The following is a 21,295-nucleotide window of genomic DNA, read 5'->3' as shown; positions in this document are numbered from 1 at the left end:
TAATTGATATCCAGAAATGGAAAAGCTGGCAGAGCTCTGTTCTAAAATATGTGCTTAGGTTACCTGTAGTACAGTGGATTTTACATGGCAAATCTAAGCAATCAGAATTTCGAAGAGACTTTTATTGATGCAGGAAAAAAAGGGAGGCTTGTTTTCTCACTGAAAAATAAAATGCATGTAAATAAATACTAACGCTGATTTATCTTTTTCAGTGAAGATTTATGTGAGAGTAATCTCTTTATAGCCCTAGAGTGTATTAGGTTTCACTAATCTACCCTCAATTTGATGTGAGGTCACTGGCCTAGGACAAGAGCGAGGGGATCCCTCCATTCTGTGATCAGACACACAGGGAAGAGTGAGATCCTCTCCATACACCTCCCACCTTCCATTCCCTTGGATCCCGTCACTGGTCCCCAGAGAAGAGATCAATGTTTACCCCTCCTCTTCCCCTCCTCAAGAGGGAATGGCTGGAGCTGTGTCAGGGCAGGCTCAGGTTGGATCTCAGGCAAAGGTTCTTCCCCCAGAGGCTGGTTGGGCACTGCCCAGGCTCCCCAGGGCAGTGGGCACAGCCCCAAGGCTGCCAGAGCTCCAGGAGGGTTTGGCTGATCCTCTGGGGCACAGGGGGTGACTCTTGGGGATGGGCCTGTGCAGGGCCAGGGGTTGGACTGGATGATCCTTGTGGGTCCCTTCCAACTCAGCATATTCTGTGATTCTGTGGTTTGTTTGTGCTACTCAAGTGGCTGGTATGGAACAATGAGATTTGCACATGGGAAGAGTTTTGCATCCAGTTTTTTTGCAGCCATCTGCCCCAGGAGTTTTGCTTTCTACATAAACGCTCTGTCCTGCTTGCCTGGGTAATGCTTCAAGCGTGGTTTTTGTGTGCCTCTCCTTCTTCTGAAGGCTGTGCCAGCCATGGCATCTTGGGAAATGAAAATCCTGAAAATTCTTGCACTTTGTTACCAAGTGCTGGTTTTTTCCTTTTACAACATTGATGGTATTTGAAACCGAGTAGATCCGAGGGCACATAATTCCCCCCTTTTCTGTTTCAGCGAACGCCTGCCCCGGCTGCCAGCATGCTCCTGCAAACCTCCCAGCCTGCACAGAGCAGCAGAGCTGAACTCATGCCAGGAAAGTGCTTGTCTCGTAAGAGGTAATGTTTAAACTTGTGTATTCCCAGGTTTTGTAATTACAGGTTATTCATTTGGTTTTCATTCTTTCAGCAAGGTCTGAGATGTCGGTGTCGTATGTTTTCTGCCTGATCTACACAGATTACTTCCTCATCTTCATTTATCCTTTTAAAGATATATCGCTTGAACTTCACCCTGTGACTTTCTTGCCTGACATCAATCAGGAAAATATTTAAAAATTAAAGAATTAAGTATTTTTCAACAATGGTAACTCTTTTGCAAGAGATGAAAAGATTTAAAACCCTGGAAGCTTGTCACCGAATGACAGAAACTCTGAATTCTGAAAGTTGTACACACATGCAGCCTGGCCTGCGTTCAATGTCTTGACTGCCATGAAACTAGAAAACTAGAAACATTAATTAACAGAAAAAATTTGTAGTCTAGCTCTGAAAAAAAAAAAAAAAGTAAATACTACACAGCTCTCATTTATGAGAGCATTCTTATTTTCCAGAAGACATCAGTTTAATTCTCCAGATACTCTCAGTATAGCCAGTAACTTTTGCTCTCCCCCCACATAATACTGCACAGGAGAGTGTCTCTTTAAATTCATTTATAAAATAATTCAGGACTGTGGGTGTCTTTGATCTGTTCCTCTCTGCTAAAGTACAGAGGAGAAGAACATGTCGCTTAGCAACCCCACTTAGCCAGCACTGGGGGAGACAGGAGGGATGGATGGTCCAGAGCCACAAAAGGGGAGGATTAAGCCCTGTCAGGAAACTAAACTTCGGACAAAACTAAAGCAAGCGAATAAACAAGCAATTGCAGAATTGGGTAATCTCACTGTTTCCTTTTTTTTTTATACCCCACTTCTGGTCTATTAATAGCAATCTTCCTCCCCAATGAGAAAATCCGGCATGGGATGGACGACGCAGGCTTCAACAGCGTCAGGCTGGGTTTCAGCTGGAGGGAACCTGAAGTTTAATTTTAAACCAGTTCAACAGATTTTAAATAGAATTAGTGTTGTCAAGACTAATCGTAACTAATTTCATACTGCAGTTTTCCTCTTAACACTTCAAATAAATTTTGTGTGAGTCTCACCCTGTTGTTGGGCAGACCAAATGTCCCCAGCCTGGCTTATCCAGGGTCACTTACTTTGTCATAAATAAACCCCAGATTCTCTGAGCAGTTACCAGGCTGTGATTTGCTGGTAACTAGGTAACATCTTAGTGGCTGCAAAAAAAATACCCGTTAGGAAAGTAACTTTGCACTGAAGGTGAGCCCTCAGCCAACCTCTGCCCTTCCTCAGCTGCAGGACAGCGACGTCCTGCAGAGCTGTGACAGGAGGGGCACCAGCTCAAACCCTCCTCCTCTTGCCCTTGCTGACCAGTGTCAGCCTAGAGCAGCCCTGATTTATTTTTTTCTCGAACATCAAACCCCAGAGCTCTGCATGATTCAGTTATGGAAGAGAAAACAGTGCAAAAAACCTGTGTCAGAGGAAGAATGGCAGAACTAGCCCACTTCAACATCTCACACAGATGAAAAATAGCTCAGAATTAAATACAGGTAAATTATTATACCTCGTCTTCTATCATAAAGATTGCTTAAAATCTTAATTTTTATCCCACTGTCATGTTCTATTCCCCTATAATTTATTACTGAACAGTTAAGCCCTAATGGTTTATGTCTCTCCTAGAGCCCAGTGCAGGCAATCCTGTGCTCAAACTCTAGTAAAACTGCAGATTGTTAAACTGAGTGCCTCCCTCCATCCACAGGTTGGAAGCTTGTCTAAACTGGCCTCTGCTGCATATTCCAACAATTACAAACATACCTGAAACCAGACATGGTTTGACTCTGGAGTAACCTTGTTTTCATCTGGTAAGGGAAGTGGTAAGTGCTAGCGTGGAGCTCACTCAGAGCTAAGCTCTTAGAACAGTGTACTGAAGAACTTAGAGCAAAAGTGACAAGATAATTTTTCATTTCCCATATGTAGCAAAGATCTGTAGGGCAGAACTCAGTCTTCAGTGAGAATTTTACTGGTTACTGCAGGAGAGCCTGCATTTTACCCAGGATTTCTGAGTATGCTTTTTGTACTGGCAAATGCTCATGTAATGTGATTCTTTGGAGAAATTTAATTGAAGAGAAATGTGTAAGGCACTTGGCATTAAGTGGTCTAAGTTTGTTAACGTAGAGTATGGAGAATGAAGCCCAAATTAGAAGCAAATAACACTAACTAACTGTGAGCATTTCCATAAAAATTACTTTAGGGTGAAGCTTGGATTCTTGTAACACATGTTTTCTCTATGCTTTCACTTTAATGATCCAAACAAATTTAGAAGCTTTATTTGAAATGTCACAAGCTGAAGCAAACCCCATTGACTTGACTTTGTCTTTTCTCTCAATTACACCAGGGTCAACAACTCTTTGCTGTAACTCAATACTGAAAAAGTATTTTTGCTGACTGCCCAAATCGAGGGGGAGGAGGAGTCCAGAAACAGAAGAATTCTTTTACTTGTGCTTGTGTTCACAGTACCAGTTCATACACTTGGTGGTTTTTATTTTTAGGAAACAGAAATACGTAATACCCGTAAGGCTAAGATGATCTTTGTTGGAGGTTCTTATTACAAACACTTTATGTGATTCCTCCAACAGATACAGAACATCTCCAGCTTCTTGAGCAGACTTTGTCAGGCTGATAGTCTTGAGGAACATGTTTTGGACTACACTGATTTAAAAACCTGTACAATTAACATAGCTTTCTGGTTATGGCATCCAGGTTCCCAGATCAGGATGATACATGAAAAAAAGCATGCAGATAAGGCACAGTTTGCCCAAACATGTCATCAGAAACTGACTTCCTAAAGGTATGTCTCAGAGTGGAGAATGCAAACACAGATGTGTGATATTTTTCCATTTCAGAACAATCATTATAATATCCCTATGATGCAAATTACCTTCACGACTTCTTAATCCCAGTACTGACAGAAGGAGAGTAATCTGAATTCCCAGAAGCACTATGTTGGAGAACTGTCCATTTAGTTCGGCAATTCTGGAAAATACATTGCCCCAGCTAACAGTACTGGGGAAAAGGAGATTATTTCTGGTGTGGTACCAAGAGGCAACAGGCCCCGTTCTCAGGGAAGAATCTCTAATCTGAAATGTATCAGACCAGTTCTTTCTCTTGTAATATCCTAAAGGAAAACAGAATTATTCAGCTTTTTGTCACAATGTGTAGAAAAGTGTGAAGTCAAAAACAAGTCTAAGCTCCTCCTCAGTGGAGTGACAATGGCTGTCTCTTTAAACTAAAAACACACTGGTCCCAGTGCCCTCTGCAAAACAGTGGGACATCACAGAAAGTTTTTTTGGTGTTTGAGGCTCAGTTTCCCCAGGAATCAGTAATTACCACAAGGAGAACTGCAGAGATGTGGGACATCTTTACTGCTTGCAGTGCCACCACCACACTGCTGACTGCCAGGCAGATGGCATATAAATGGACTGAAAAATCCACTGATATGCTTTGATGTTGTATAGGTGCAGAATTTGAAGGGATTATGAGTGTTTGTTTTTAAAAGAAAATTAATAAAAGACAATTATAAGGCTATGGAAAATACTGGTGGTATAAAAGAAGAAGAGGAAATTCTCATTGTTTTTCTCACTGTGTAAGGAACATGGGCATTCACAGAAGGAGATACAGTGTGCAAAAAACCCCAAACAAGCCCAAAGAAACCATTCCCTGTTGGATTTCACTATGTGTCCTTACTGCCAAGCCTGTCCCTGCCCACCTCAGGTGAGTAGGGATCATGGCCCAGCCTGCCCAAACCAGCCCTGCTCGCTCCTGTCTCTCATCAGAGACACCACAAGTAGCACCCACATGGTGCTGCAGCACTGAAAATTTGTGACTGGAAGCAAATGGTTTGGCAGGAGAGAAAAAAATAGGTGCAGAGAGGTCCCTGTCCTCAGAAAGCCTACTGAACCAAGCCTTTTTCCTTGGAAGAAGTCATATTGGCAGGGCAAATTTAAATGTAACAGTGACAGTGGCAGAATATTTCCGAGAAAGCCCCTTATTAATATTTTGGCAGCATGAGATTGTTTTTTTCCCAATTGCACATGTTGCTCCATCTGCCACAAAGCCATTGGTTCCAACAGCCTGGCCTTCCCTGGTAAAGGGGCATCAGGACACGTGATGGTTGTTGTTGGGCTGTGAGGAGAGGAAGGTGATAGGAGTGTGTGTGTGTGTCTCACACTGCAGTGCTGGGCCCTGTTGGCAAGGAGTTAGCTGTGAGAAAACAAACCAGCTGAGGAGGTGTTTCCTTCCTGTTTACTAGCGTGTGAACTATTAATTTAGTTGTGTTTGGTACCTTAACTAGTGGCCTGTTCTTAAAGGGTTTGAGCAGAGGGTAGTGGGCTACATAGCTTGCAATAGCAGCAAAGGCAAAACATTGTTTAAATTTAGTAGAATTCTGTAAATAGGCTTTTAAGAATCACATTAAACAAGAAATGGTTCTATTTTTCAACATCCAGTGCATCATTTTGGAGTACACAAAAGTTCTTTCGTAATTAAAAAAAAAATTGAACATTTTTGTCTTTTGTTCTTCACTGACATCACACCAACTTCTCACCATTCACAGGGACAGGAGGGAGAGTCCTCCATGCCAGGACAGCCAGGGCACACAATCATCCACATGCCATCCCTGCTTCAGCTCAGGACTCTTATCTTCTGAACCTCAGGTCACCTCCCAGCCACGGTGGTACTAGCTTACCCGGGACATTTTTGGAGCTTAACATCATAACAAGTGTGTCTCTGCAAAACACTCTGTTTTTAGAAAAACATCACATTTCCACAAAGATACTTTCCTGATTTCTTTTTCTTAAATCTGAGTTATAATGAGGGTAAGAGGTATGTGATTCCTTAAACCTAAAGGAGACATCCAATGGAAAAAAGCAATCTTAATTCTAGAATGACTGTTTCAGCCATGACTTGTAATCTGTGCAGTTTTATCTGCTTGATAATACCCCGCTTAGTGTTAGATCTAAAAAAAGAATGAAATGAGAAAATCATGCCTTTGATATGCATTAAGTTATTCAGTTAGTAAATTAGTGAATCTTATCCTGAGTGTTATTAGCTATTAGCATGTTACACTTCTTGATGTTGCTCATGAAGAATGCATATGAAAATGAGAAAAAAAAATTCCCTTTTGAAGTTCCTGCCACTTGAGTTGTTGACATTTCTTTTAATTGGTGAATGTCCTCTTGAATGCAGTATTCCACTGTCTGGTTTTATGAGAGATTCTTCATTTTTAATTTGTTCTCCCATTGATTAGACTTTTTTTTTGAATGGGTAGCTCTCAAGATAATTAGCCTTTCAAGGGAACCATGTTCTCCTAAATAGTTATTAATGAGTATCTCCCCCATTCAGTACACTTAAGCCTTTTTCATTAGGGGAATTTCAAGCTTACATGTGGGCTGGTTGAACCAGGCCTGGTACCACCAAAGACAGTGGGAATCACTACAGATTTCAGGAAGAATGAGATCAGACCCTGAGAGTGAAGAAAGATCATTTACATTCACTTTGTCTTTGGCAGATGTCTGTTTTCTAGGAGTACTTACAAACAGTTCTTCAGGATACAGGGTAGATTGAGAAGGGAGTGAAATGAGTGAAAGAAAACAAGGTGATTCCATGTGAACCAGGACTCCATCTTCAAAGGATCCCATCAGCTGCTGCAGCTGGGCCAAGGAACCTCAATTAGTCTGCCTGGTTCCCAGTGCTGGAAATGTACAGCTCCCTTTTCTTTAAAGTCAGTGTATGTTACACAAACATGAACCCCTAAAACCAACAATCATTCTGTATCTGAAGTTACTTTCCCACTAAAGATCCAAGGATCTTCAGTCAGAATATGCTTCAGTTTAGGAATTGTTGCCAGTGTTACCCTCACAGTTAAGAGCACACTGGATAATAAAATACTCCAACATGTCACACACAGCTACAGTGACCCAATCCCATTCTGGGTCCTGCTTGGCTCCCCTAAGCCAGTTCTTGTCCCTTCCCTTCCTCTCATCCTTAACCTTAAACTCTGCCCCGAGCATTGCCAGGTATCCTCCTGCTGAAATACAGTCTTACTTTTGTATGTCACACTCTGTCCTTTCTGTTTGCTCTTTCAAAACATCCTCATCCCTTCTGTGCCTCCCCATAGCTCTCCTGCTGTCTTTCCCTGCTACCTCCACACTTGGCCATTAAGGAACCTCTACCACAAACATGGATTTTCCTGCCATTCCTGGACAGACTTGTCTTCTATCCAAACCAGAATCTCATGGCATTTCTCCATGAAGGTGTAGCTATCTGATCAAGGTCAGTGTCCTAAAGCAGGGGGGTTTAGAGTCTTTCAAGCTCATGCCATCAGTTTATTTCCCACTTTCTGTGAACAGTATGATCACTGCTTTTTTTCATTCCCATCTGCTGTCTCGACCTCAGCAGAGGTCACACCATGGGCCAGCCTGGACTGACTGGATTTAAATTTGTCCCTTATTTCTCCATGACAGAAATGGCATTTCAGATATGTCCTTTTCTATCGTAACTGAGAACTAAAGCTTTGAACCAGGCTCTGATGATCTTATGGCTCACATCCATAACATTCCTGCTTTCTGGGCTCGACCAATGCAGTTAGGATGACAAAGTCAAACAATTTTATCTAATTTATGGCTTTTCTCCTTACTAGTCTCTTCAACCTCCTTTTGTTTCCTGCTTCTCTGTCGTTTCAAATAAGTTAACTGCTCTTTGCTTTCCCAGTGCCCTCCTTGACCCACCTGCCCTATCCATCTCTTTCACTAGGAAATTGCTTGTCCCTCCCAGGGGCAGTAATTCCAAAATTTCCTCTGTAGCCAAGAAGTCATTTCACCCACAGAGCTACCTCCTAAATCTCCTGAAGATGCTGTGAGTGGATCCTTGTTTCCCTGTCCCATGCACAGATACGGTGAGCACGCCCAACGCAGCCGGCTCTTTGCTTCCACCTCCTCCTGCCTGTCTGTTGGGCTGGTTTGTCCCCAGCTGTCACTTCCCTGCCCTGGGGTTGCTCTTTTCATCCACATTTATGCACAGCCAATTTCAGTGGGTTTTTATTCCATCCTTCAGCTTTCTATGAGCTACAGAAAATAATAGTTGGCTGGTTTGTCTCTGCTTGTACTGATTCTTCAGTCCCTGAAGACCAACATCTTCCTTGCAACAGACACTAGTCGTTTTTTCAGAAGAAATAGCACAACAACTTCAGTACGAAAAAAAAGGGTCAGAAACATCAACATCACCTTTCGGGTAGAAAATCAATATGAAAATAATGAAATTGAAAAAAAAAGTTTCAAATAAAGCCCAAGGTGATCCAACACAGGTTGTAAAAGCCAGAATAAATGGCCAACCAAACAACCACTGCAGAGTCGTAACTTAAAGAGAAGCTTGACTTTGGGGAAGAGCAATGTTTATAGAGAGGCTAATTTAATTTTATTGAATACTATTAAAATACCCATTAAAAGTTACAAGTTGTAGTCCAGAATTCTGCAGTGCAGCTCAGAGGAGAGCTAGCATGGGCTATGAGCTGGCCTGACACGGTGATCTATTTCTGATATCATATAAAATAAGCTATTTCAAGAGCGCATTTCCAGGCAAGCTGCCTGGGTGGAGCCCTGCCCTCACTGCAATCAACAGTTTTGCTGGTGACACTGGTGAAATGACGTTTTCCTCTTGTTTTTAGCCTCTGCAAGATTAAATATTGGGCCAGGAAACCTGTATCAGTTCTATTGCATGCAATACCAGTGATTTTAAACACAATATCTGCTTAGGATGATTACTAAATGGAATTTGAAAAGTGATTTATTAAGATAAATTATTTTTTTTTTGGTTTATTGCCCAGATTTCCTAATTGTGCCATGTTACTTTGTATGGTAGCTGCCTCTGCTGTACCAGGACAAAATATATGCTTAAGCCTTTGGGTATGAGAGGTGAGTCGTTTCCATTCCCCATCCCACTAGAAAATCAACAAAAGCAAGCCTTTAATAGTATGAATTCCATTATGGCCCAGCTTGGCAAGCACCTAAATCCTGCAAGTGCTGTGATTTATCTTTGAACTCGTTAGTAGCACAGCATAATTAACAAGTAAGCTGTAGGAACATGCCGTCGCTCTGTATTTACACGGCATTTGCTGTGCAGTTGTGGTATAATTACAGAGATTATACCTGCTCTCTAGAATAAGAGTACATGTTGTACCTCATTTTGTGCCATTTCACACCAGTGGAGCAGAGCGCAGCGTGGTGGAGTTGAACAAGTATTTCATTCTGCTGTAGGTAGACGGGCGTGGATCTGCACAGAGTGCTGCTATTCAAACCTGCACTGTGGTTTCAGGCAGCTTGGGGTGGCAACCTGGCTTCTGGAGCTCAAGTGATTTATATTTTGGACTGCTGCCCTTTCAGTGATGTCAGTGAACTTGAATATGCAGATTTAAAAACAGGCAGGCTAGCGTTTGGGTTTTTTCAGTATAGCAACCTTCCTCTCTCATGTATGGTATTGTAGGTTTCTATAGTAATCACAGGAAATGCATGGCAAGAATGTATCTTCTTACAAAGATTTCATTTTTTAGATTTGTTTTATGTCAGCACACCCCCATTTCTCTGCCCTAAAACCCCATTGGTATCACCATACCAAATGTGAAGTCACATCACGTAGCCACTGGGAAAAAAATACAAGCAAATGATGAAAAGTGCAAAGAAACATGCTGTGCCTCTGAGATGGTAAGTAAAACTAAGTTAAAGATTCTATTATGTTTGAGATCTGTATCTAGCAGGAAGGGGAATACTGTACACAGCACTTGGTGTAGGAATTGCTGTGCCACTGCTCCAAAGCAGGGCATCAGCCTTTAAACTCACACACTGCACTATTGCCTGCTCTGAGAAGCATGCACAGGCCTTCCTAGAGTGTGGATATTCCTAGAGCAGCAGCCATTTACACAGGCCTTCCTAGAGCATGGTCACACCACCACACTGGTCAAGTAACTCAACAGAAACTTGGATTTATTTGCTGTTGTCGGAGAGTAAAATTTCACTTCAGCATACAAGAAAACTATCTAAGAGCTCCCTGTTCTGCTCCAGGTGGAAGAAAAAGAAGGGAGCTTTTCTAAGTGTAAATTATTGTTGTTCAGCTTCATAATAATTTTCTTGTCTTGAGGGACTTGGTTTATGAGTAGGGTGTTAAGGACTCCTGGCTCTGAAAGGCCAGCAGTGTGACATGACAGGGCACGAACTGCACTGTATTCAGTTCCAGTTACTGTGTTGGCATCATACAACTACATCACCGAAATGAGATGCAAATTAACATGATATAATTATCTCATTTGAATGTCTCACAGTGATTTTACTCTGTGCTACAGCCAGTGCTCTCACGGCTCGTCTGGGTTCTGCAGATGTTGGGAAGGCAGCTGTGACTCCTGCGGGAGCTCCTGTGGCTGGGCTGGATCCAGCATCCAGGCTGGGGAACAAGCCTCAAACTGCTTGTTTGAAAGTTGGGTTCAGGGAACTTTGATGCTTAACATCAACAACTTGTTTCTCTCACAAACTGCGTTATCCGAGGAGTTGTTTGTGAACACTGAGAGTTAAAATTTCAGTTTGGCTCAGATGGTGCTGGTTAAGGACGTGAACACTGTGCACAAAGTCTTTTCTGCACTGACAGGTTTAAAAATCATTTCAGAAGAAGTTAGAGAGCAAAATAAAACTTCCTTTTGCAAAAGTCATATTTTAAAAAATGTTAGTTGGGTTTTAACTGGCAGTTCTCAGTATTTCTATGTGGATTTCTTTTTTTTTTATTTTATTTTTAACTGTTTTTCAAAGTTTTCCTGTTTTCATAGTGGACAGCAAGAGACAATGGAAGAGATGCCCATCCGTGTCCCAGTTATGGTCACAAGCATCATAATCCATGAATTTCATGACTTTTCCATTTCCATTTTCCTACAACCATCACAGAGTTCTGGGCTGGCAGCTGCAGCAGCCATTTACAGTAGCTGAAATACCAGCAGAGCGTTTCCCCTGCACACCACCCAGAGGCAAGGCCTGTATTTTACAAATGCCTTCAAAGCAAACATTTCAGGCCAACTGTGAGACTTGGGGTTGAAATTCAAACTCTGGAGTACGACGGCACTTTGTGCCTGAGTTGACTTTTACCTCCTTTTCCATGTTGTCAGAGTCACTCCAATGCTTTTCTTTCTGAGAGGGCACATGGTAACAACCCCTGAATCCTCCTGAACGGTGCAATCATTCTTTTAAACTTTTATCTTAAAAGACAGTCTTTTACAGTCTGAGAAGGGCAGTTTCCTCCATCTAAAAAAATGGAGAAATGAGAGCTTTGCACTGACCCCAGCACGGTCCAGGTCGGACTCTTCAGCTTGGGTTTAGATACACCCTTGTTTTTCATTCAAGTGTAACAATAACCAAGAGAATCCTGCCAATATTTCTGGGAATGAGGTAATTTTTAAACGGTGAAATTGTGCATCATTTCAGTCATAATTTGGAATCCAACCACTTCATCTGCCATTGAAAGCCTCATCTCTCACAAGGGATGTTTTATGAGACAGAAATTGTAATGACGGGATGAGACAAAAGCTCTGGCGAGGAGCAGACTTGAGTCACAAAGTGGTAAAATAATGTTCTCTGCAGGGTTGGAAAGCTGATCCTCTAGTTAGAATGGAAGTTTACAGATGCACGTGAACTGCAGGCATCTCTGTCAGTGTGTGTCCCCAAGTCTTAAATAATGTTCAGTGAAATGTGATTTCTGCATGAATTTTCTGTGTTCAGAAGCAGGATTGTTCTCGGGGAGAATACTCAAAACCGGCTCTTTTGATGTTTTGTTCACAGAAACAGACATATCATGCAAGTTCATATATACAGGGAATGGAATTGGGACGAATGTTTGAAGACTTCTCCCAACAAAGCACTCCCAAATGATTTATGGCAGGAGTAACTTGCAGAGTGATTACAACACGTGTGTCTGGAACAGAAATGTTAAAAGGAAATCAATCTGCTTTTGGACAAATAATGAAAAGAGGAAAAGGAAAAATTCCTCTAACAAATATGAAACTGCAAATTATTCACTCAGCTCAGTCGGCAACAACCAATTTTTGTGGTAGTAGGAGCTTGTAGAGTAGGAGGTAACTGTGTGAAGAATGATTGATTTGGTATCTTATATTGCAATTCTGGAAGGGGTTCAACATCTAATTTCAAAGCCATTTTCCTCCTTTTACCCAGTAAAGAAAACAAAATGACAGTTGATGTCTGTGAGCTGTTTTGGGCAGATAGGATCTATTTTGTGTCCTCTGGACACTGACAATGGCTGGCTCATACGAAAGAACAGTTATTTATTAGAAAAGATCTCTCTTGTCAGAAAAAAAAACCAACCAAAACCTGCCTGAGGAAGGACATTGCCATCGTAATGCTTTTTGCATGGGTCTGAACTCGGTGCATCTTTGGGTTGTGGAGCCTTGTGTAAGCTGCACCTCCACCAGCTCATCTTTCAGTTCACAGTAATAAAACAATCACTGATTTATTTCCCTCTTGGAAGAATACAAAACACATTTTGGACATCTCTCACCTAAGACCACCTTTTGTCTCTCTTTCCCCACTCCTGGGAGGTAGGCAGCCACCCTGGGAGAGGCTCTGGAATGCTGCAGGGGGATGCCAGCAGTGAGTGTTGTCTTCTGCTCAAGACAGAGAGTGACTGTAGCATGCTCTGTTTACGCCTCTGGAGTGGTGGATGTGAGTTCAGCATTCAGATCTCCTTAACTCCTTGCATGTGCATTCCCAATTCAATAATGCAATTCCTAGTTTAATTCCTCAGCAGGCACGTGCTGTCTTCCCAAGGCATAAAGATGCGAGGGAATCCACTTCATCCCTACTTCTTTACTTCACAAAAACCTTAAAATGCTAAAGCCATAAATAGGCATTACAGCACAATCTTTGGGTGAATGATCTCCAACATTACTGCAGATCTTAGTCATAGTGAAAGCTTTTACAAGCTACTTTGAGCTAATGGCAGAATAGTTTTCATTTAAAGCAGTGATGTGTTCCTTCCCACAAATGCTAATTGCCATAATTCTATTGTAAGTTCTGGGCTTAGTTCTGGGCTGAGTTAGCTCCTTATAACTTAACACTAATCATTGACCAGAGATTAATTTTACTATTTCTGTGGTTTTGGAGAGAAAGTTACCAGGACTGATACACTTCCATGTCCACCAAAGGCAACAATGGAAACAAGGTGTATTTCTGCAAGAATTTTCTAGGCAACCTCTTCAAAAACAGAAGGATGTGCTGCAGAAGGTGATGTTCAGGAGCCATTTCACCAGCCCACAAGGATATGGGATGAGGGTATTTGCATCCATCTGACCTGTGCCCAAACCATCGTGAGTTCCTGACTCTTACACCTTTCCTCCCATGCTGCAAATCCACATTAGATTCAGACTACTTGAAATGTCTGTGGATGGCAATGCCAGTCCACAGCTGGTGAATGTCCTGCTCACCACTGGGTGCCTTACAGAATCCCAGAATGTGCTGGGTTGGAAGGGACCCACAAGGGTCATCCAGTCCAACCCTGAGCCCTGCACAGGCCCATCCCCAAGAGTCACCCCCTGTGCCCCAGAGGATCAGCCAAACCCTCATGGAGCTCTGGCAGCCTTGGGGCTGTGCCCACTGCCCTGGGGAGCCTGGGCAGTGCCCAAACAGCCTCTGGGGGAAGAACCTTTGGCTGAGATCCAACCTGAGCCTGCCCTGACACAGCTCCAGCCATTCCCTGGCTGCTGTCCCTGGTCCCCCCAGAGCAGAGCTCAGTCCCTGCCCCTCCTCTGCCCCTGCCCAGGAATTGGAACTGCACTGAGGTCTCCCCTCAGTCTCCTCTGCTCCAGCTGAACACACCAAGTGCCCTCAGTGTCCTCACACGGCTTCAAATCAAGGCCCTTTCTGCAGCACCTTCCTCCCTGGGACTGGAGCAGGGGCACAGAGCAGCTCATCACCTGCAAAGGACTTGTCAGAGGACAGCTGATGTGTTGGTGGACCAAATTCCACAATTTCACTGCAGAAGAGCTTTAATTCTGACTGTAACATGAATATAGACAGATTCCTCAGCCTGCTCCAGTCTACAAACTGCAGATAAATATGTAGGTTGTTTGGTCCTGGTTACAAAACCCACCGCTGCCTTTTGCCTTTACCCTTCCCCTTCCCTGGAATTTGAGGAAGTTTGCTTGTAAAGGGCAATAAAATGTTCAGCTGCTGCAGGTCCCCCTAAGCCCACCAGCTTTTTTGCTTTTGTTTAATTTGCTACATGTGATTAATTCCAGTGAGTTTCTGCCAGGCAGAATCTGCAACTAAAAATACCCTGAGTACACGTAGTGTGCTGCAACACTGCCGGGAAGTAAATACAACCATAGTCCTCATAATCACTGTTTTCCCAAAGAACTGCTGCTCCCAGCAGACAGCCTATTTCAGGCTGTAAATAGAAATCAGAAAATGAGATTTTCTTTCCCTGGTAGTTCTTCTCCTGGGAATTTTAGTGCTTTCCTCTGTGCACCTGCTTTGGGTGTTGGTGGCAGCCTATTTGTAATACCTGTCTCTCAGAGGACTGGGCACTAGAGCCTGCTCTGAAACACTGAAACACCAGTGGACAAGGGACATCATTCCCACTACTACCAACATGTTTTTTGATATAAAATCACGTGTAAGATCAAAACCAGATCAGGATAGGCCTGATTTACTCCATGATTCCAGTGACAGTTCATTCCAAATTCAGATTTGCAAGGTAAGTAAAGGTATTTCCCAGCTCCTTGCACTTCCTGTTCCAATAGTGGCAATACATTTGCCACTCTCAGTTTTGCAGACTGCCTGTTACCTGCTGTGGATTATCCAAGTCCAGTTACGAGCACAGACACTCCTGTCAATACCAGGGATGTCTGGCCTTGCCTCCAGTTCACAGCTCAGACACTGTCATCTAAATCCATATCATGGATCTAATGCAAGATCTTTGCACAGCCTTTAAATCTGAGAAGTTCTAATTATCATTCTTCTATCATCAATTCTTCTATCATCAGTTTTATCATTCTTCATGTATTATACTTTTTTTTTTTTCCTGGAAAAAGCTTTGCATTATTAGGAATTCAAGAGATTGGGTTTTGGTACAGCAACATGCAGATCTCAGAACTTGGGAACAAATCTTTAATGTCAGATGCATTTTTCTGTTACTTCTAATGGTATTGAGAAGGATTTTTTGTGCTAGGAAATACCTTCATTATTTCATGACATGGGTGATATTTAGGCCTGTATCCCCTCATTTGATTGAATGCTACTCACAGGCATCCTTTGACCTGATGAGTAGCCAGTAGTTTATTTTAGTCAACTGTAGTAGTACTGAGAAGCACTCTCTTCCTGCCTATAGAAATAAAAAAAATTAACCTTGGAAAAACATGATTCATGCTGTTTTCTTCACTGAAGGAAAAGGAGTGGGTTTTTTTGGGTACAAACCTATTCAGTGAAAGATACCTTAGTCAAGAGGGGTCAGCTTGAGAGCAGCACTGCGAGCAGACAAAAGATTTTCTGAGAATATGTGAAAAAAACAGTTGGCTTTAACTGAATGAATAGTAACCCCACTTTGTGTTGTACCACCTTGTGTGGTAAACCTGACATTTCAGCTTGCTGTCATAGTCATCCTCTGTCATTCTCTCAGCTTTGTCATTTACAGCATTCATGTGCTTGACTTCAAGAAGCCTGATGCTGTTCACTTGTTGCTCGGTTTGACCTTAAAAATATCATTCAAATTGCAAAAGCATTTAGAAAGTTGGAGAACTATTATCCAGAAAAAATTCTCGGGGCACAATGAAAGATGTAAACTCTTGGATTTGCTTTGAAAAGGTAAAAGAAGCAGTCCCCCTCTGCCTCTCCTTGCCCATCACCAGCTGCAGTTGCCCTTGCTGACACTGCTTCCTCTGCACTTTTTCATGGAGGCTCCCTTCCTTTTACAGGATCTTCATCCTCATCCCTGTCTAGTCCTTCAGAAACAGCAGGAGACTCAGCTACTACCTGTGCCCACTTTCTTGCTCTGTCACCAACTGATAACATTTTTAACTATTAATGGTAATTACTTACCTGGGCATGTTTCGTCTCCGTCCTTTAATCCCACAGTTTTCTCTGTAAAGCTCCTTGTCCCAGCACTCCCTTCTCCTTGAATCACTATGGCTCCTCAAAATTAGAGGAGCAATTAGATGATGCAGCTCATTAGCAACGCAGCATACCCTGGAACATGGTTATCCATCACCAGAGCTGTGCTGATCTGGAAGCCTTTTCTCCAGAGACCCCTTGGTCTCTTCACGTGCTGAGAAGTGGGAAGTGGGGTGTTTCCCTTCCCTTTGCTTGTCACTTCATGCCATAGAGAACATTATAGTTGCAGTCCTAGGGATGTCTACGACCCTGTACTTGCATTTTCTAAGTCCTTATTACCCTCTCCTTACTTAGAGGGTGGGGAGGCCCTGGCACAGGTTGCCCAGAGAAGCTGTGGCTGCCCCAGCCCTGGAAGTGTCCAAGGCCAGGTTGGACAGGACTTGGAGCACCCTGGGCTAGTGGAAGGTGTTCCTGCTCACCACAGGGGGTGGAACTGCATGAGCTTTGAGGTCCCTTCCAACCCAAACCATTCTGTGATTCTATGATTCCTCACCTCTGATGCTGCAGACTTAACCTGCTTTGCCTCCCCCAGTCACAGCCCTTCAGCTTCCAGTTCCACAACTTTCCCTGTGTCATTCCCCACCAGGAGCCTGGTCAGGAGAGCTGGGGCTGCTCCGGGCTTGGCTGCTCAATGCCTGCTGCTAAGCCATATCCCACAGCCAAGTTACCCTGCTGATGGGATACTGAGCACATGGGCTCAGGGGTGCCTCAAAGAGAGGGCTTAACTCAGTAACTGGAAGGGCTTTTTATCCTGGAAGCTGAACTCACGCAATATTCACCTAATGTACATAAGTGGAGGTTTTCCCCCATGAAAGGGGTCATTGAAGTCCTGAAAGGTAGAACTGAAAGCCAAAACACACAGCTTCATAGGCAGGTCAAATTGTTTGTAAACTAGCATTACTTTTTATCCCCAACTCTGAAAAATCCATTGGAGGAAAGAGGAGTGGGGAGTAACATCCCTGCTTTGGTCAATTTATATCATTTCCATTGAAATAAAGGGAGAGACACAAAAGAAAACAGGAAAGAATCCCTTTGCTAGAAAAATTGAGCAGTTCAATTGATCCAAAAGGCTTATTCTTACTGATGAAAATTGCATGAGGGAAAGAAAAAGCAGCATTTGAGAAAAACAGGTCTATAGGAAGCTACCAAGGTCAAGGGTGAGGAGTTTCATTTTCACATGAAGGACAAATATAAAACAGTTTCTTTGGGAGTAAAGTGCAGGCAACAGGCTGGGGCTTTGCAAAATCAAGCAGTGGCCTTGTGGGATCTGTTATGGTCAGAACTATAAAATCACAGTATTTCATAAAGGGATTGCCAAGAGGTTTTTAAGTGAAAGTGGTGCAGTTTTACAGGTTCACAGAACACATTTGCCTTTGAATTCATATGAAACAGAAGCTCACCTGAGCACATGTTAGAGGAGCAGGACTTGTAGGAGAGCACTAGCTCAGCAAGCCTAAAGAGGTGAGCCAGGAGGAGGCTGAGCACCCCAAACCTTGGCTGGGCACAGCTGGACTGGTGTTGGGCCTGTGCTGTGCTGCTCCTGCCTGCCCTGTGCTTACAGCACCGAGCTGTGAGGACACACAGCTCTCAGCCAGCAACATCCTGACCTACAACAGAGTCCATGAGTCCAATAACCACTGAAACTTGGCAAAGTTATGCCTAAAGGGCAGCAATTGCATGCCCATCTCTGTATTTACAGCATCCTTTGGGTGTTTGATTCCACTGACTACCCTATGGGCCACCAAGGAGAACTTCTATCAGGATATGTATCAGAAAAGCAGCTTTTCTCAGCATAGAAGCCAGGATCAGTAGGCAGAAGCCCTCACTGCCTAAATAAGACCCACATCCAAATGACAAGTTGACTAATCTATCTGCCAGTCTTCTCCAGCCAGAGTTGTGCTGCTTGAACAAGGAATACTCTGGTTTTGCTAATAATGTTTACTCGTATTTCCCCATATGGAGGGTCCTGGTGCCTGGTACTGTGCAGGCACAAAGGAACAGGTTATTCTTGTCCAGGATATCCACAGCACTAAATCAGGTATCTTCATCTCCTGCTTTCCTAGCCTTCAACTAGAGGTTATTTTTCACCACTAACCTACAAGGTAGCAAAAGGACTTGGAAGAAAGCTCTGTCTTTGGTTTAAATAATTAACTACCTTGACCTGGATATTCTGAGAGGCCCCACTAATCTCAGCCTTCACAGCAGTTTCTAAAGTAAAATAAAACAGTAAAATAAGATGAAATAACATAGAATGAAATGAAATGAAATATAATAAATTAGTCAAAGTCACCATCAATTTTATGGCCAAGCTCCTCTGCCACATTCACAGCTCATACCTGGGATCAGATGTGCTGCTGCTCTGTCCTGGTTGGTCTGTGCCCAAGGCATTGGCCAGACAGCAGTTTATTTCAGCTGAGAATTTGATGTCAGGCTATTTTGGGACTGAGTGAAACTTGTCCTTCATAACTACTTTAAAATGGGTGAAGAGGCTCTTTCTAGAGCATCCTGGTGTGATACAAAACATGTTTTAAATATTCTGGGCCTGTACTGTGTAAGAGTACAGGAAGGACGAAGGACCTGGGGAGTGCAGGGTGTTCACTTGAGAGGCCACAAAAGTGCTATGGCTGTGACAGAATGGGCAGAAGCAGCCATTTAACCAGACCTGAGGTTGCTATCAAGGGACCAAGGGAATCCATAAACAAATGGGAGAGCTGGAAAGTTTATGATGTCTTGTCTCCTCTGTAGTGCCACGTGGAATTTTGTTTCTTAGGAAAATACACGTTCTATAACAAATGAAATATCAACCTGTGATTTTTATCTTCCGTGTTGCAGAAAGAAGGTGAATAGGTCATTTTTTGGGATCTTCTAGGTGTCCACACATGGCTCCCAGCGTGTTTAACCATCCCTTGGCAGGTGTGAATCCCTGTATGCTGGGGCAGTGAGGAGGACCACAGTGGTGTCACCTGGCACTGAGCACGTGTCCCAGCGCCTCCTTCAGCCACAGGTTAGGAAATCACCATTTACACAGCTGTTCTCCACGGAAAAAACAACAACCTAACCCCCACAAGTTAGATGATCTACCAACAGGAAGTTTTTCTTACTCCCACAGGTAACCATAGCAGAGGAAAAACCAGCAATCCCTTTCTTTCCAACTACAGCAGCCCACCAAATCCCTCAGGACTCACAACAAAAAGCCATTTTCTCTCTTCAGGAATTTCTACTCAGTTGTGCAGTCCTTCCATGAGCTTCTCAAATCACCTCTGCAATCTTAGGGTGCTCCAGAATTTTCATCCTCCCCTTACTATTAACTGCCTTCTAATTTCCAGCCTGCATTGCTGGAATAGGCAATGCTTTGCTCCCATGCTCACTCTTAGAATCGTAGAATCCTGGAATCATTAAGGTTGGAAAAGACCTCTGAGATCATTGAGTTCAGCCACCATCCTTCTCACATGCTGCAATACAACTCACCAGGCTGGGCTTGGACCGGGTGTCCTGCACTGACAACAAGTGGTGGGGTTAAAAATATTCCTGAAAATCTGAAGGTCACACTTCAGAAGGAATGCCAACCAAGTCACTTTCCTTCTAAACATGCAAAATTGCAAAATTCCACGTAAATAGACTCCTCCAAAAGCAATCAGTACTGCAACTTAGGGAAATGTTTTAACAAAATCATTCAGAACCTCGACATATCTTCAAATTCCCTTTCTGTATTACAGAATTGCTTTTTAGATCACCACGCTGGAGGAACTGATAGCATTTAAAAATATTTCCAGCTGTCCCTTAAAGAAAGGGAGTCCCTTTGCTCTTGTTAAGACAGGGATTTAGTAAATTTAAAATGCTCCGTGCTAAACTTTGAAAAACTGACCTTAGGTGGCTGAGGTTACCCTAGATCTTAGTTAAAGATAAGTAAAATTAAAGGCAGTAATATGCTGCTTAGTTAAATTAATTTTCAAAACAAAAGACAGCACTGGAAATTTCACACCTGAGGCATAAAATGTTTTCTATTTTCATGACAATGAACAGCCAGAAGTCAGCTCAGAGTCCAGAGACCCTGATGGCCCTTTAGGAGAGCATCTCCCAGCCCAGAGTGTCTGATGGACAAAGCAACAACCCCATGAATTCACAGCTGTGGCTGTGGCTGGGTTCCTGACGTGAGAGAGGGAATCCATTTCTGCTGATAAACAGGAGAAGGCAGCATCTGCAGAATGAGGTGGCACTTCCCAGGTACAAGGAGTGCTGCAGGCTCTCAAAGCTGCTTTCCTAAACTAAAGTGGAAAACAGGATGGTTTTTCTTAACGTTTACCTAATACAGCCTATTTTGAAGAGCACTTCATTAAGGGCTGTCTAATTAAAGAGCTGTTGAAGGCAGCGACTGAGGCGCTCGGCGGTGGCTCGTGGCTCCCTGTGGCACAGGCACAAACACCTTGCTCTGGGCTAGACCTGGTGATTTGTGCATAATCCCCGTGCTCAGTCCAGGTCAATCCAGCTGTGCTCCTCCAGCTGCCAGCCTTGTCCTTCAGGAAAGCTGCCCTGGCACCACAAAATGGACCCCTTCTCAGCTGTGCCACAGCAGAGGCCACAGCACTTCCCTGGGCATCCCAGTGGTCCCACAGCCAGTGTCAGTGTGACAGGCACCCAGCAGCTCCCAGTGTTCCCATCACCACATACTGGTCTCCTAACAGCACCACACCTGACATCCCACTGGCAGCAGCCACTCCAGGGCCAGAGCACAGACTTTGCTGATGGTCACAACCACACTGTGTCTCCCAGCAGAGGCTTTGGGGACCTTGTGCTCCCTCTGGTTGGGGCCACCTGCACCCAGCTCAGCTGGAGAGGGCCAGGGGAGGGGCAGGAAGCAGGGCACACCGCTGTGCAGCCAGATGTGCTGGTGGTGGCAGAGGGGTTGTGGTCACGGGGGTCCCCTCCACCAACCCCTGGGTGCACAAAAG

At 43.6% G+C, this 21,295-nt stretch overlaps 1 long non-coding RNA gene across 3 annotated transcripts; it reads left to right on the top strand.

Moving 5' to 3' along the window:
* The first annotated feature begins 860 nt into the window (after positions 1-860).
* On the top strand, positions 861-15,160 carry LOC127473560 (uncharacterized). 3 transcript variants are annotated; one of them, XR_007905495.1, is made up of 7 exons: positions 861-1,150; positions 2,567-2,690; positions 2,900-3,014; positions 3,901-3,988; positions 5,753-9,107; positions 9,743-9,893; positions 12,006-15,160. It is a non-coding gene; the product is annotated as an uncharacterized LOC127473560 (long non-coding RNA). The 3 variants fall into 3 exon arrangements; XR_007905494.1 differs by having other exon boundaries at positions 2,900-3,002; positions 3,901-9,107; XR_007905493.1 differs by having other exon boundaries at positions 2,900-9,107.
* The last annotated feature ends 6,135 nt before the right edge of the window (positions 15,161-21,295 follow it).

The sequence above is a fragment of the Manacus candei genome, unplaced genomic scaffold (genome assembly GCF_025592945.1).
Source record: "Manacus candei isolate 608988 ecotype Guabito, Panama unplaced genomic scaffold, ASM2559294v1 h1tg000036l, whole genome shotgun sequence".
Taxonomy (NCBI): Eukaryota; Metazoa; Chordata; class Aves; order Passeriformes; family Pipridae; genus Manacus; species Manacus candei.
This window is presented reverse-complemented; position numbering and strand designations above follow the sequence as displayed.